Source organism: Macaca mulatta, chromosome 12, assembly GCF_049350105.2.
Source record: "Macaca mulatta isolate MMU2019108-1 chromosome 12, T2T-MMU8v2.0, whole genome shotgun sequence".
In the NCBI taxonomy this organism is placed as follows: domain Eukaryota; kingdom Metazoa; phylum Chordata; class Mammalia; order Primates; family Cercopithecidae; genus Macaca; species Macaca mulatta.
Genome location: NC_133417.1, coordinates 112,523,585 through 112,538,705, shown reverse-complemented (window position 1 = coordinate 112,538,705; position 15,121 = coordinate 112,523,585).

Below are 15,121 nucleotides of genomic sequence, written 5' to 3'. Positions count from 1 at the left end.
TTCACTCTCTTAATAGTGTGTTTTGATAAACTGAAATTCTTAAAGTACTACATCTTATCATTTGCTGTACTTTGTATGTAGTGCTTTCTATATCCTGTTTATGAAATCTTTTCCCTCCCCATGGTCATTAAGATATCCTTTGTTTTCTTCAAAAAAAAACTTTATTGTTTTGCTTTTCACATTGAGATCCACAGTTCATCTAGAATTTGTTTTTGAGTATGGTCTGAGGTAGGGGTTAAAATTTATTTTTTTCATATAAATATCCTTTTGACCCAGCATGATTAACTGTAAAGACATCTGCCCCCTAACACACACACACACACTGTTCCTCACTTTTAGTTTTATCACAAATCATGTGACCATATAACTGTGGGATTTTAATTTTTTTCCTTTCATCTATTTGTCTGTCCTCATGCTAATACCACGTTGTCTCAATTTACAAAGCTTTAAAGTAGGCAGAAGACTAGAATGAGACTTTGCAAAAGAGGATATCCAAATGTCCAATACACTTATTAAAAAGTGCTCAACCTTATTAATAGTCTGGAAAACTGTATATTAAAACCATAACAAAATATCACTACTTATCTACCAGAATGGTTAGAATGAAAAACATGAGACTAACAAAAAACACAAGGTGTTGGTGAGGATGTGGAACAACTGGAACTCTCATAGACTTCTGAATCTAAATTGATGCGATCATCTTGGAAAGATGGCAGTATCTGCCAAGCTGTTTATGTGTACATCTTCTTATCTAGCAATTCTACTCTTAGACATATACTCAAATAGAAAGGTTTGTGATACATATACTGAAACGTATATACAAGAGTGTGCATAGCAGATTTATTCATAATAGCACCCCCCAAACAACCAGATGTTCATCAGTAGTAAAATGAATAAATAATTTGTGTTATATTCAATCAATGAAAAAAACCAAAACTATTGCTGCATGTAAAACGTGAGTGAATCTTCCAGGGATTAAGTTGAAAGCCATAAAGTAGACACAAAAGAGTATATACTCTATAATTCCATTTACCTAAAGTACACAAACAGGCAAAATCAATATATAATGGTAGAAGTTAGGTTAGTGATTGGCATCTAGGAATATGGAGGGGACATGAGGGGAATTTTTTTGTGCGGTAATGTTTTCTTGATTTTGGTGCTGGTTACTGCTGGAATGTTCACTTTGTGAAAATTCTTTCGCCTGTACATTTGTGATTTGTGCCCTTCTTTTAATGGATATGTCAAAAGTATTTATTTTAAAAATGAATCAGTTATATATTGCGAGTGCAAAGTACCCACAAAATAATACCATATATATACATATTATTTATATATATATATATATATATATATATATTTTTTTTTTTTTTGAGATGGAGTCTCGCTCCATCGCCCAGGCTGAAATGCAGTGGCACCATCTCAGCTCACTGCAAGCTCTGCCTCCTAGGTTCATGCCATTCTCCTGCCTCAGCCTCCCGAGTAGCTGGGACTACAGGCACATACCACCACACCTGGCTAATTTTGTATTTTTAGTAGAGATGGGGTTTTGCCACATTGGCCAGGCTGGTCTCGAACTCCCGACCTCAGGTGATCCGCCCACCTCAGCCTCCCAAAGTGCTGGGATTACAGGTATGAGCAACTACACCCAGCTCTGTACCACCTGTCTTTATGAACGTATATACAAATGCGTGTGTATCTCTGGAAAGGATATCAGGTGTTACCATATGTTGGCTTTCTAAAATTGAAGACACTTGACTCTATTATCACAATTCTGTTGGCATCAGTTTGGCAATCAAATTGGAGATCAGATCATTAGGTGCATGAAAGTTTACTCAGAGGGTCTCAGCAAAGATGACTATCAGCCGCTCCTGTTTTTCTAACACTGAATAGAGCTGTTGACCAAGAGTTGAAAGGTCTTTGAGTACCAGTTGACCATGAATAATCCCAAACCCTGTGCAAACTGCTTTAACACTAGCTGTCAACTTTAAGAAAAAATACCATTCAAAAGCAAGTATTCAAAAAGGCACCTATTAAGAGAACCAACCACATCCCAAAAAAATTTTACAAATAAGTAGAGAAAAGTTAGCTGGGAACAGTGGCTCACACCTGTAATCCCAGCACTTTGGGAGGCTGAGGTGAGTGGATCACATGAAGCCAGGAGTCCGAGACCAGCCTGGCCAACATGGCGAAACCCCATCTCTACTAAAAATACGAAAATTAGTTGGGCGTGGTGGCACACGTCTGTAATCCCAGATACTCAGGAGGCTGAGGCAGGAGAAGTGCTTGAACCTGGGAAGTGGAGGTTGCAGTGAGCTGAGATCGTGTTACTGCAGTCCAGCCTGGGCAACAGAGCGAGACTCTGCTTTAAAAAAAGTAGAGAAAAGTTAATCATTTTATTTTTCATGTAGTTTGAGACTAGACAATAAATATGAGGGTCAACATGTATATTTGAGAACTGCCTAAATCTCTGCTGTTTCTTCTATCGATAAGATATAGGAAATGAAGCCACAGAAGTCGGAACAACAAATCGTCCTACTGAAATCTCCTGGGAAGCACAGGGAAAGCCACTGTGGGATCTCCTGGCAGTTATATGGGTTCTATAATTAAGTTTTGGGGAATCAGGGGGCTGAATTTAGCAGCAGAGAAGAGAAGGGATCCAGAAACATTAGGAGGAGTCCTTTAATATTGGAGTGGAAGGAAGTCAAAGGGACTTTAGCACATCTGTAATTTCATTTGTTTGATTTCTGGAAGAGAGTATAGCTAATGGTGCTACATGTATCATAAAAAAATAAAGCCCTCCATTAGTGTAAAGGCCAGAGTTGATTCCCTAACCTTGGATGGTAGAGGCCCTCTTTTTAAATGTTTGCATCATACTGGAGTAAGGGCAATCCTGTGTTATTATGGAACCAGAGAACCGTGAAAGGTGGAAGGGCCTTAGAGCTCATGATTTTAGTGGCTCTCGGCGCAAGACGTCTATAAGATTCACCTGAAGGACTTTTATAATGTTGAAACTGAATCAATGGGGTGAGGCTCAGACATTTGTGTTTTTCAAATGCCCCCAACGGATTCTGATGCCTGGTGTGGGGTGAGAACCACTGATCTATTCGGTCCATTGATTTTCATCTCTCTAAAGCTCCGTGGCCTGCCTCAGATGCTTCAATAGAGCTGTGCCACTTTATTCTGCTGTATGGCCTTACTTGAAGAAATAGTTCTACTTCTAAAGGCTAAACTCTGGAGAACCCCCAATTTAGTCTAATGAGCTTCCAGCCATTCCTCTTTCTTCACCTGGATGTATTGGTCAGATTGGTCATTTGGCAGTAATCCCATGAAGAGACTGAAATGTGAAACAGCTGTCTCAGATTGTCTCTTCAGAGCAGATGCTGAGCCCAAGTTTCCAGGGCAAGATGCTCATCAGATCAACACCTGAGAAGGGATGAAAACAAAACCAGGATTGGGGAAGGGAGAAAGCTGACCTGTGATACAAGCCTGAAAAGGCCTTGGCCAAACTGGTAGGGAGTGCTAGAGTGAATATTGCCCATCCACGTGGTTTCCCTGTGGGCATCCCCCTCAGTCAAGGGGTGTGGGCTATCCTGGGACGAGTGTGACCTCAGGTGGAGAATGTCTCTGCAGCCAGGGTAGGGCCCGAAATAGCTGAAGGCTGGAGGAGGTCCATTACTTACACTCCCACATCAAGTCGTTCCTTGAAAAGGAAGCTGGGCGAAGCTCTGGGGTCTATATTGCAGGTATGCCGATTTGGGAAGGGGGAATGAAGGGAATGCCTGTGAACTGGTAATCTGCGATTCAAAAAGAGAAAGGGGTTCAGGGAGGAAGTAGGGAGGGAATTTTAAGCATCAGCTGGGGTTAGATAACTTCCCAGAGGATACTATTATGTCTTGACTTTTGTCTGCTACCTCTGTCTCACACCATGGACTAACTTTAGGACAAAGGAACTTTAATTGTTGCAAACCAGATTCAGCATGCATTTATTGAGTGCCTAGTATATGCTACCTTCTGTGCTAGATATTTTCATGTATGGTCCTACATGCCTATACTCTCATTTTAATTAGTTTGTCATGAAAATTACCCTTTGCGTGATTTTCTTCTGATTTTTCAACTTGCTTGTTATTTAAAACCTAGATGTAGAGGACCTCATCTTCTGAACTGAAAACAGTGGAATCCCTAGAATCTTGTTACTAATGTGGCAAATAAGTTCTCGTTGTGTTTAAAAGATTCATTGTTATCACTTTAATTATACTTGTAAAATAAATCTTTATGAGCAGGAATGCCTTTAGCTATGTTCTTAATTTTAAGAGACAGTACACAGCCCTTTTATGGTGGTTGAATAGATTAGATCTAGAGCAGTGAACTAATACTGAGTTAACTGTCACAAGATTGGTTGTTTATATCAACGTTCTATAACAAACATAGAACAAGTCAACACAGGCTGTTTTCTACTAAAACTCACAAGGTTCAGTAACAAATTCCTGTAATGCACTTTAACATATTTCATTTTCCATAAAGAACACTTATAGTTTAAAGGTTATATTATAGGACAACAGTTATTAGAACGATTAAAATACACTTTTTAATGTCACAAGAAATCTCTTTGCCATAAGAAGCAGGCTTAGAAACTCAGCTTTAAGGTAAGATATAAACAAGGGATTGATTCAACTTAAATGTTGGTAACTGGCATGTAAATATTCAATAATAATTTTCTTAACTATTAAGGAAATTTCTAACAGAAAGATTTGTCTACTCAAACTACCAGTGTTGACTATCTCCCGAGAGTTCAAAGTTTCTCATTAATCTGCTCAGTGAAGCTTGTAACTCCTGGCTTCAGTTATAATTTCAAGCCAGAGGTATGTTAAAAGAATATGGAGCCTATTAAATTCTGTTGTCACGTTAACTAGACTTCAGGTTTGAACAAGTTATCTGTATTCTCATTTTGGCCCAAACATGGACATCTAGAACTGGCCCTCTGGCAGGTACCCTGGGCAGGGGCAGATCCTAGCAAAAGATTGTGCGTGGGTTGGCACCCCCGAAGCCGACTGGCACTATGTGTTTCTGATCAGCGCATGTAAAGTGAGGGTCAGGAACACAGCTGTGCAGAGGGGGGCTCCCTCTCTCTGAAGGAGCCACACTGGGCCACTCTACTCCTATAGCTCCTGAATTAAACACAGTGGAAGGAAGGGAGACTTGGGCATCAGGGATACTATCTTTTGCTCATAAATGAAGGCCAGCGAAGGGAGGCAGGTGGAGACAAGAACACAGTGTGATTTTTGTGGGCCCTACACACTGTGCCTGCTGTTGCCAGTGGCTACGTTAGCCATGCGTGGAGATGCTGTTCAGATGCAGTCTCAAAGGTTCTGAATTCCAAGTCCCCAGTTGTACAAATTCAAATTAACAGGGACAGTGCCAACTACTCTAGTTGACAGTGAATCTGGCCCCTTCAGTTTCTGCTGGCAAAGGGAAAAAACAAAACAAAACAAAACAAAAAAACAGCTAAGAGATCATCATCAGGGACATAGGTGAAGAGTTATATCTGGTGGAATAGTCCATCATCAGAGTAGCTGTTTGAAAAGATTATTTTCATAATTAAGGGGGGAGGGGAGTGGATAGGTTCAAGGGATCCTGCATTTTGGAGAACCTACTACTTTAGGCAACTGGAAGCCACAGAGATGCTAAGAAGGGGCTGAAATTGGTGCGCCCCCACCACTCACTTCCCTCTACCAAAATCTCTTCAGGGTAAGGCCCTCAAGTTCTCCACTTCCCATTCACATCCTATCACTAAAATACCCTGCGGCTGGCCCTTTAACATCTGTTGCGACACTATGGCTGAATATACAAAAAAACGGCATGAGAAACCTCCTTAGGACCGTGTGGAATCTATTTAATTTGAGATGGTTTGTTCGTGGGAGGAATGAAAACACAACAAGCCCTAGCAAATAACTACTTCATCACATCTTATAATTTACTCCATCAGGAGGTTGGAAGTATGCCTCCAAATTGCCCTAGTGCAATTTTTGTGGATTTGGTGGCTCATACTAGTAAAACTAAAGTCAGTGGAAAATTTCCACATGTGAGAATTATAGTATTAAATCCTTTAAGACAACAACATGTGCACACACAGCCCCCAACATTTCTGAGTGTCTGGAAATCCTGATCCTGACTCTGAAAAGCAGGAAGTCAGAATCTGTTGCACCAATTATGTTGGAAAGCACTTATGCGGTATGTTTTCTTAATACTAAAAAGTTGTTTGGTTAGACTTAACAGGCTCAGTTCCTGAGAGGATTTCTTCTTAATTGTTACTGTGAAAAAGTTCTGCTTTACACCATTCACAATAGCAAAGACATGGAATCAACCCAGTTACCTCTCAATGGTGGATTGGATAAAGAAAATGTGGTACATATACCATGGAATACTATGCAGCCATGAAAAAGAATGGAATCATGTTTTTGCAGCAACATGAGTGCCGCTGGAGGCCATTGTCCTAAGCAAATTAAAGCAGAAACAGAAAGTCAAATACTGCATGTTCTCACATATAAGTGGGAGATAAACATTGGGTACAGAGGGACACAAAGATGGGAAAAACAGACACTGGAGATTCCAAAAGGAAGGAGAGAGAGGAGGGAAAGGATTGAAAAACTACCCATTGGGTACTACGTTTGCTACTTGGGCAGTGGGATCATTAGAAGCCCAAACCTCAGCATCATGCAATATACCCATGTAACAATGTACCAATGCACATGTACCCCTGGGTCTAAAGTAAAAAATTAGAGTAAAAATCCTGCTTTAAATCATAAAGTAATATACAGGGATTGATAGGTTGGATTTTTTTGTTTAAGTTAGGTGAACAGAGTAGACAGAATGTGGTACTAACCTATTGCTGGTTTTCATAAAACAGTTAATGGGAAAGAATCAATCAATCTTTCTCTTTTTTTGTTCCTTCTTCCCTCTCCCTTATTCCTTTCTTTGTTGCTTAAACAATCGTAGCTAAGACTACGAGTTTGCAAGAGCCACTGCCTTTAGATTTCCTATTTATTCTTGCTCTCAGATGGCAACTGTATAAATCTTGTTCTGGCCTAAAATATCTTGAAATCTGGGAACAGGGACTGTGTTGAAAACTAGAAAGGTACTAATTTTCACTGTCTGACCCTGGTGTTCTGATCATCTCAGTGCTACCACACATGGGCTAATGCCTTCCCTTAACAGTTCCACTGGCTTGGAATTGCTTTCCTCACTCAGACCTGTTCTTATTATGTAGGCCATTTTCTTCCTTCAAAATCTATAGTTTCTACTCTATGGGAACCAAAGTGCAGATAGAAAGAGGTAGAAGTGGAGAGTTATAGGATAGAGCCTGGGCTGGGCTTTGGGAAAGGGGTGGCAAGTCAGCAGAGGGCTTAGGAACAGAGTTACCATCAATCCAAACCACAGTTGTATGGGGGAGGATAGGAGAGAGACTGGTGGTGCTGGAAGAATCCCAGTTCAAACTGGGCTGGCCAGTTCATGGAGATTCCTTAGCAGAAGATGCCATGCAGCAATGTCAGTAGATACCAGGGGTGCTTGACAGGAGTCTCCTCATATGAACCCTACACCAAAACCATCTGCAAATCCTATTGGCTCTGCTGCCCAAATGTATTTAAAACCTGATATCCTCACCACCTCTGCCACAAACACCTGGGCCAAGCCACCATCCCGTATTACTTGGATTATTACCTACCTGGCTTCCTTGCTTCTGCTTGGGCCTCTTCCACTTCTCAGCATCTCAATCCAGCAGCCAGAGCAATCCTATCAAGACTTAATGGCTCAAAGTAAAAGCTCAAATTCTTCCTAGGGCCTCCGGGGTCCTACACGGGTCTGTCCTTGCCCTCTTCCCTCTTCATCATGTCCTCCTCCTCCGTCACTCCCTTGGTCCTGATGCAATGGTCCACCTACTGCTTTCCCCTTCATCCCAGGCACACTCCCACCTCAGAGCCTTGCTCTTCCCTCTGGCTGGAGCACCTTCCCTCCAGGTAGCTGCATGGGCCTCTCTGCCAATTCCTTCAGATCTCTGCTCAAAGGTCTCCTTCCTGTGGAATCTCTCTCAATCACACCTTTAAACCTTGCACTCTCAGCTTTGCCCTGCTCTATCCCTCTCTCCTGCCTTTTCTCCATAGCACTTACTACTGGAGTATTCACTTTGTTTGTTGGTTTATTTTCTGCCTTTACTCAGCAGAAGCTGAAGTACGTTTGCTTTCTAATATATCCTTAGAGTGTAGAACAGTGCCTGGCATACAGTAAGCACTTAATAAATATTTCTTGAATAAATAAGTGAGTAAATTGGTAAATTAAACAGGCCCCCAGTAATGACAAGGGGAATAGAATGGAGCTCAGAATGTTCACCAAGAGTCAATGGGACAGTCAGGGTCCTGATTCATGGAGTTGAGTCTGTGCTGTTAGGAAAGCAAAAGCAGATACAATATTGTCTATATTGATCTGGTGCTCCTAGTGGAGGTACAGGGTGCTATCAGTTTGTCAGAGAATGGTCCATGCCTCTGGTCAAATAGGTTCAACCCAGCCAGAGGCTGGCACTTCAGGACCCAAGCCTTCTGTGAACCTCTGTAACAACCACTGTCTTATTCATTCACTCATCCATCTCTGTCCATCCTTCAATGCATCCACCCATTCATTCAATCTTACGACAGTTATTTACCCAATGTCTTTTCAAACCCAGGTTTTCACTGCTTGGATTTTCTGAACATCATTCCTACCAAACTCTATGTCCTTGTGAGCAGGAACTCCTATGTTTTCAAATTCTCTCATACCTTAATATGTCTTGAATGAATGAACCTTGGACAAGAGGTTTCACTTGATTGTGCCTTATTTTGTTTCTTTATAGTCCAAGCAAAAGAACAATGAGAATGGATAAATTAATAGATCAAAAGTCTCAGAATTTTAAAGTTAGAATCCAAGTCTCCAACTAGTGCTGAATATTCTCACAGTGCTACCCATATGTCTCTGCTAACCTCTCATGATCAATTCCGTTTGTTTAGAGCCTTGATAAATCCCAGGCTGACCCTAACACTGGAAAAGGGGCTTCATTCCTCGCTATTTAGTCCATTAATTGCTAGGTTATTTTAGTCCATTCATCTCACTGACTTTATTTCTCTTTCTTGTTCCATGTTCCTCTTGAGTTTAAATAACTGTAGCCATTTCACATAATGAGGTTTTTTAAAATGGGTATGTTGGTGCTCCTCCAAGCAGATTTTAATTCTTGACTTCCTGTCTTAGTTAGCTTGGGCTGCCATAAGAAAATATCATAGGCCGAGTGGCTTAAACAACAGAAATTTATTTTCCCACAGTTCCGGATGTCGGAAGCCCAAGTTCAGGGTGCCAGCATGGTAAGTTCTTGATGATGGTTGTCTTCCTGACTTGCAGATGGCAGTCTTCTTCCTGTGTGCTCATATGGCCTTTCCTCAGTGTGTGGGCAGAGAAAAAGAGGTGGGGGGGAGAGAGACACACACACAGAGAGAGATTTCTTCATCCTCTTACAAGGCCACTAATCCTGTTGGATTAGACTCCACCTTTACAACCTCATTTAACCTTAATTACCTTTGAAATACCTTATCTCCAAATACAGTCACATAGGGCTACAACATATGAAAATTGGTAGGCACTGTTCATTCCATAACACTGCCCTATTTTAAGATGCCCGTTATACACAGTAGCAAGTACTGATGGGGTTAATTTCATTGCAACTTTAATTTGATCATAACTCCATGCTGTGTTTATGCCCAGTCTTTGTATTTTCTTCCTCACTTAGCATGCATTTCAAGTCACCACTTAAACCCACTTCAGGAAGAGTGATTTATAGATTAGTCCTACTTTTGCCCCAGTTGTCAAGTTTTTACTTTACTCAAAATCTGGTTTCTTTTATTTTTGTTGAAAAGCAGGTCAGTGTAGAATCTGCTGTCCCTATTAAACATTTTGTACACATTGTCCAGCTCTGTCTTCTTGATCTTATCTATAGTTACACAGATACAAGCGCAAGATTGCTCGTGCTCTCTCTCTCTCTCTCTCCCCCCTCACATGGCTGCTTTCTTCTAATCATTTGGGTTTCTGTTTAGAAGCTTCAGAGAAGTCTTGACCAAACACTATCTGTGGAAGTCAGTCATATCACATCACCTGTTTTTTTTTCTGACACCTAAGACTGCTGCTGTTTTGCAGATGGAGAAACTGAGGCTAGAGAACATGAGGAATTTGTTCATGGTTATTCAATTTCTGAGTGAAAAAGAGAAAGCCTGAGAGGTGGGATGGGGCTCAAAGGAGTCTGGGTAAACCGGCCATCCCTCATAAAAAGCAAGACAGCATATCATTAGGCTTTTCTCTTTTCAAGGTATTTTCAAAGTTGTCCTCTCTCCCTTCTTTTCTGTCTTGACCTCCTTGACAAAATCTGTCTGGCAGAGTGATAGGACAAGTATGTGGAGGGTGGTGGGGCATTTCGTCAGGTATAGGTTGCCAGATTTAGCAAATAAAAATGCAGAAGCACAGCTTAAATTTGAATTTCAGATAAACAAATTTTTCTTAGAATAAGTATGTCCCCATGCAACATTTGGGACATACTTATGCTAAAACATTATTTGTGTTTCATCTGAAATTCAAATTCAACTGGACATCCTGTATTTTATCGAGCACCTTTAGCCAGATAGCTATACTATAACATGCGTCCTCTGGGTAAAGGTTACAAGCCTCGCGTGACGGTGAGTATGCTTAAAAAAGAAAACAAACAATAAAGTCACATTGAACTTCATTGTTTTATTTACTTTAGTGACTTTTGACATTCTTTGACAATAAAAACAGCACCATAAATATACCAAATTAAATATGTATTTTACTTTGGAAATTCTGACTTACACTAATCTTTATCAGCCCAGTTCTGAAATTTTGTGAATTCACAGTATTTAATATCTAGCCCAAAGTAACTAGAAAACAGCATGGCTTCCTTAATTCATCCTGAAATCATCTTAGGGATAACCTACACAAGCTATTTAATGTCTCTTTTTACCTCAGTTCCTTCATCAGCAAAATGGAGATGCTAGCGCCTATCTCATCCAGGTATTGTGAGGAGCAGTTGAGAAAACGTATATGCAAGTGGCTGGTCCAGTACTTGCCATGTAGTGCACACTCAAAATATCAGCTTCCTTTCTCTTGCCTTACTGCTCCATTTCTGAGAATGGACAGCATCGCTTTTTAGACCATTGCAAAATATTAGGTTAAATAAGTAGCACAGATAAGTCTCAAAGAAACATGGATTCTTACTACTTACTGGTACACAGGTGCCAGCTGAGCCACGTCCTTTTTATAATCCCTAATGATGATTAATCTGTTGATTGAATCACTCATTCAACAAGTATTTCTTGAGCACCTAACATGTGCTAGGCACACAGTGTTCTGGGAGTTGGGGATACATGGTAAACAGAGCAAACTTGCCATTTTCCCTTGAGAATTGCTTATATGATAGTGGGGGCAGGGACAATAGTAAACAAATTATCACAAGCAAAGATATTATACTATATGAAGCAACCACTTAGGGCAAATATTGTGAAACTGAGTATTGAATTTGGTTGTGTAGAGATCATTGGCAACCTTAATAATAACTTTTTGTTCCCTGAAGATCGTTCAAGAGAATGGGAGGAGGAGGAAGTTGAGAAAGTTGAAGACTTTGCTAAAAAGGGGAGCAGGAAAATTAGGGGCAACTGTAAGAGGATATGGAGTTAAAAGGTTTTTTGGTTTGTTTGTTTGTTTGTTTGTTTGAGACAGAGTTTTGCTCTTGTCACCCAGGCTGGAGTGCAGTGGCACAATCTTGGCTCCCCACAACCTCCGCCTCCCGGGTTCAAGCAATTCTATTGCCTCAGCCTCCACAGTAGCTGGGACTACAGGTGCGTACCACCACGCCCCGCTAATTTTTGTATTTTTAGTAGAGATGGGGTTTCACCATATTGGTCAAGATGTTCTCGATCTCCTGACCTTGTGATCCACCTGCCTTGGCCTCCCAAAGTGCTGGGATTACAAGCGTGAGCCATTGCACCCGGCTGCTTTTTGGTTTGTAAATTTGTTATTTATTTCTATTTTTCAGACAGTGTCTCTCTCTGTTGCCCAGGCTGGAGTGTGGTAGTGCAATCACAGCTCACACAGCTTAGACCTTCCAGCCTCAAGCAATCCTCCCACCTCAGCCTCCTGAGTACCTGGGACTATAGGTGCACACCACCATGCCCGCCTAATTTTTGTATTTTTTAAAATTTTGTAGAGACAGGGTCTTGCTGTGTTGCCCAGGCTGGCTTGAAATTCCTGGCCTCAAGTGATCCTTTGGCTTTGGCCTCTCAAAGTGCTGGGATTACAGGCATGAGTCACTAAACCCGGCTGTATTTTTTTGTTTTTTTATTTTTTTGTTACAACATGCTTGTAAGCTGAAAGGAATGGCCAAGTGGAGGGAAACTGATAACGTAGAAGGCAGAGGACAACTCTAGGAGTGAGCGCTTGACAAGGCAGTGGAGAAAGAGGTTCCACTGGACGAGAGAAGGGCTTGCCTTGGACTACAGTGGGGAGGGTTTACTTTCTGTAGTGAGAGGGGAGGGTAAGTATGTGAGGCTGTGGGTACGTCGGGAGCTTGCTCAGTTCGGCAATGGGAAAATTCAGAAGTTCTTTACTGTCTCAGTGAAATAAGATATAAAGTATTATCTTTCACTTCTCTTATCAATAATTATTGATTATCGATAAGCTGAAAATAGCAAAAATAATTATTGACAAGAAATTTAGCTTCCTCATTTATATCAGGCTCTCACTGAGCCCCCCCAAATGCTCTTGGATATGTACCATTGTCTCCCCACTCCTACTTTGGGGAGTGAGAGTCGGATTTAACTTATTCACAGACAGCTCTTTTCAGCTCACCAGGCTGACGTGCTGGTGTTTTGCTGTTTTTACCCATCATGTGTTTATCTCCATTGAGATAAACTTCTTCCAGGAGAAGCTGCCTATCTTGACAAGTCTGTTTTGAGTCCGTGCTCCACTGCACAGCCAGACCTGAAAGTGACGGGAACTGACAAACTCTCTGAACTTGTCCCATTGGATTTGTCTAATGGGCCTTTCCCTGACATAGATGAAAAAGTCATTGACAGAAGCAGACCATTTACCATGAACCTGAGTAGAGGTATAAGCGGCGACAGATAAAATAGGGCTTGAAAGAAAGCTGGGAAATTCAGGACACATATGATGGGCCCAAGGAGATCTTCACTTTGAAATGCGAAGATGAAATGGATGGGTATTGGGTTTGCAGCCCCAGGTCACCCGGCTGACCAGTAAGGATGCCGAGCTCCTGTTCCCTATTGCTCTCCCTGCATTGCACTGCACTGCAGAGAAGCTGCTAAGTGGTGACTTGGGGGTCAGGGGTGGCTTTCAGCATCGCCTCTAGCCCTGAGGGCTGAGTTCTCTTTCCAAAGAGAAAAAAGTGCTATTTGAAATTTCGTGGCCATTTAGAAATTCTAGTTTGTTGGCAGAATTCACATTGAAGAAAGTTTTCCAAACAGAAGAGTCACATCTTAGAAGTGGTATTTTTAGGTTGTATAATCAACACCTAACGTGAACATCATATAAACTCAGAATTACCCTTGAAAAGCCCTTACATCACCCTTAAAACATATATCCCTGTGTTCTAATCTTCATTCACAGTGAAATTTGAAAATCATTGCACTAGATTAAAGGAACAAAAACAGGAAGGAAATGTATGTGCAGATGTCTGGCCTCAGTCCATTCTGCCTTTAAGGCAGATATCAAATCCCCAGCTTTGAGAGAGCAGTGAGGGGAGAACGCAAAACATCCTTGTTGAGCCACAGAGTTTACTTTATTCCCTTTGAATCTTAAGCCTTGACAACTTTTACAGATGGTAAAGGATGTGTTCGTCATCATCATGACTAATTGAAGTAGCAGCAACGCGTCAGGTCCAGGTTACGGGTAAAGTGAAATGATATCACTTCACTCTATTTTCTTTAAGAAGAAGCTGTAGATAAGTCAGTGGATATGTAAAGGTAGGATCCAGGTCTCCTCTACAAGGAGTAAGTTGGCTGAATGAAGAGTTAAAATTGCTTGATTAAAGTAGTAAAGCAACTAATTTCTTAAATACTTAGGGAAAATGTAAAACGCAGCCCAGCATAGGAGGATCCTATGCGAAAAGATAGCTGATAGTTAGTTTTCAAAAGGAAATGGAAGGACCTCTCCAGTGTCAGCCAACAGCGGAGTCTGAAAAGTAGCACTTTGAGGAAGAGAGATGGTAGAAGAGAAAAGGCTTTGAGGAGGAATAGAGCCTGAGCAACATGGCGGGCCACAGACAAGAGAGAGGACCAGCCATGGACTCTCCATGATATGGTAGTCCTGATAATCCTGGGGAACAGAGATGTCAGGACTTGACTTTTGTTTTCCTTTTCTGGCTTTGGAAATTCCCTTATGATCTTCTCAAGGCTTGGGTAGAGTCAGTTACCTGAAACATCCCTAGGGAGTAGGAAACTATGCAAGGGGTCAGAATCCAAGTGGGAATGGAAAAATGAGGAGAGTTGGCTCAACCCTCCCAGGACCACTCTTCCCCAAAGAGTAGAAACAACAATGTATTAAATGGTTGTTGCAGGTCCAAGGTCATGATCAACAGTAAAACCATCAGAGTTGTTCACAGTGGAACAGAGGTAGCAAATTAGGAGCTAGGCAATGTGGAGGACACTGCTGCAGGAACCAGTGGAAGAATAGATTGAAATGAAAGTCCTTTCTCCTAAATATGCTAGAGTTGGAGTTGCTGACTCAGATGGCTACAGGTGCCAGCCAACAGCATGAATAGTTGAAGAGGTTTAGTATAAGCTTCATGCTAGGCTCCTTCTACTGCAATTAAACATCACATCCACTAAGTTACTTTGGTTTTTAAAACATTGTGGGGATGTGTTGAACAGTAAAACAATACCTTTTTGTTAGTCTCCCAGGCTGCAGCCTCTGAACTGGGGAAGGTAACCCTCTAAAGGAGAAGTGTGATTCTGCAATCATGTGGATGGGGCTTAGGCCTGTTTGTGTTCTCAACACGGAGTCCTTGGAACTAGCACTGCATGTT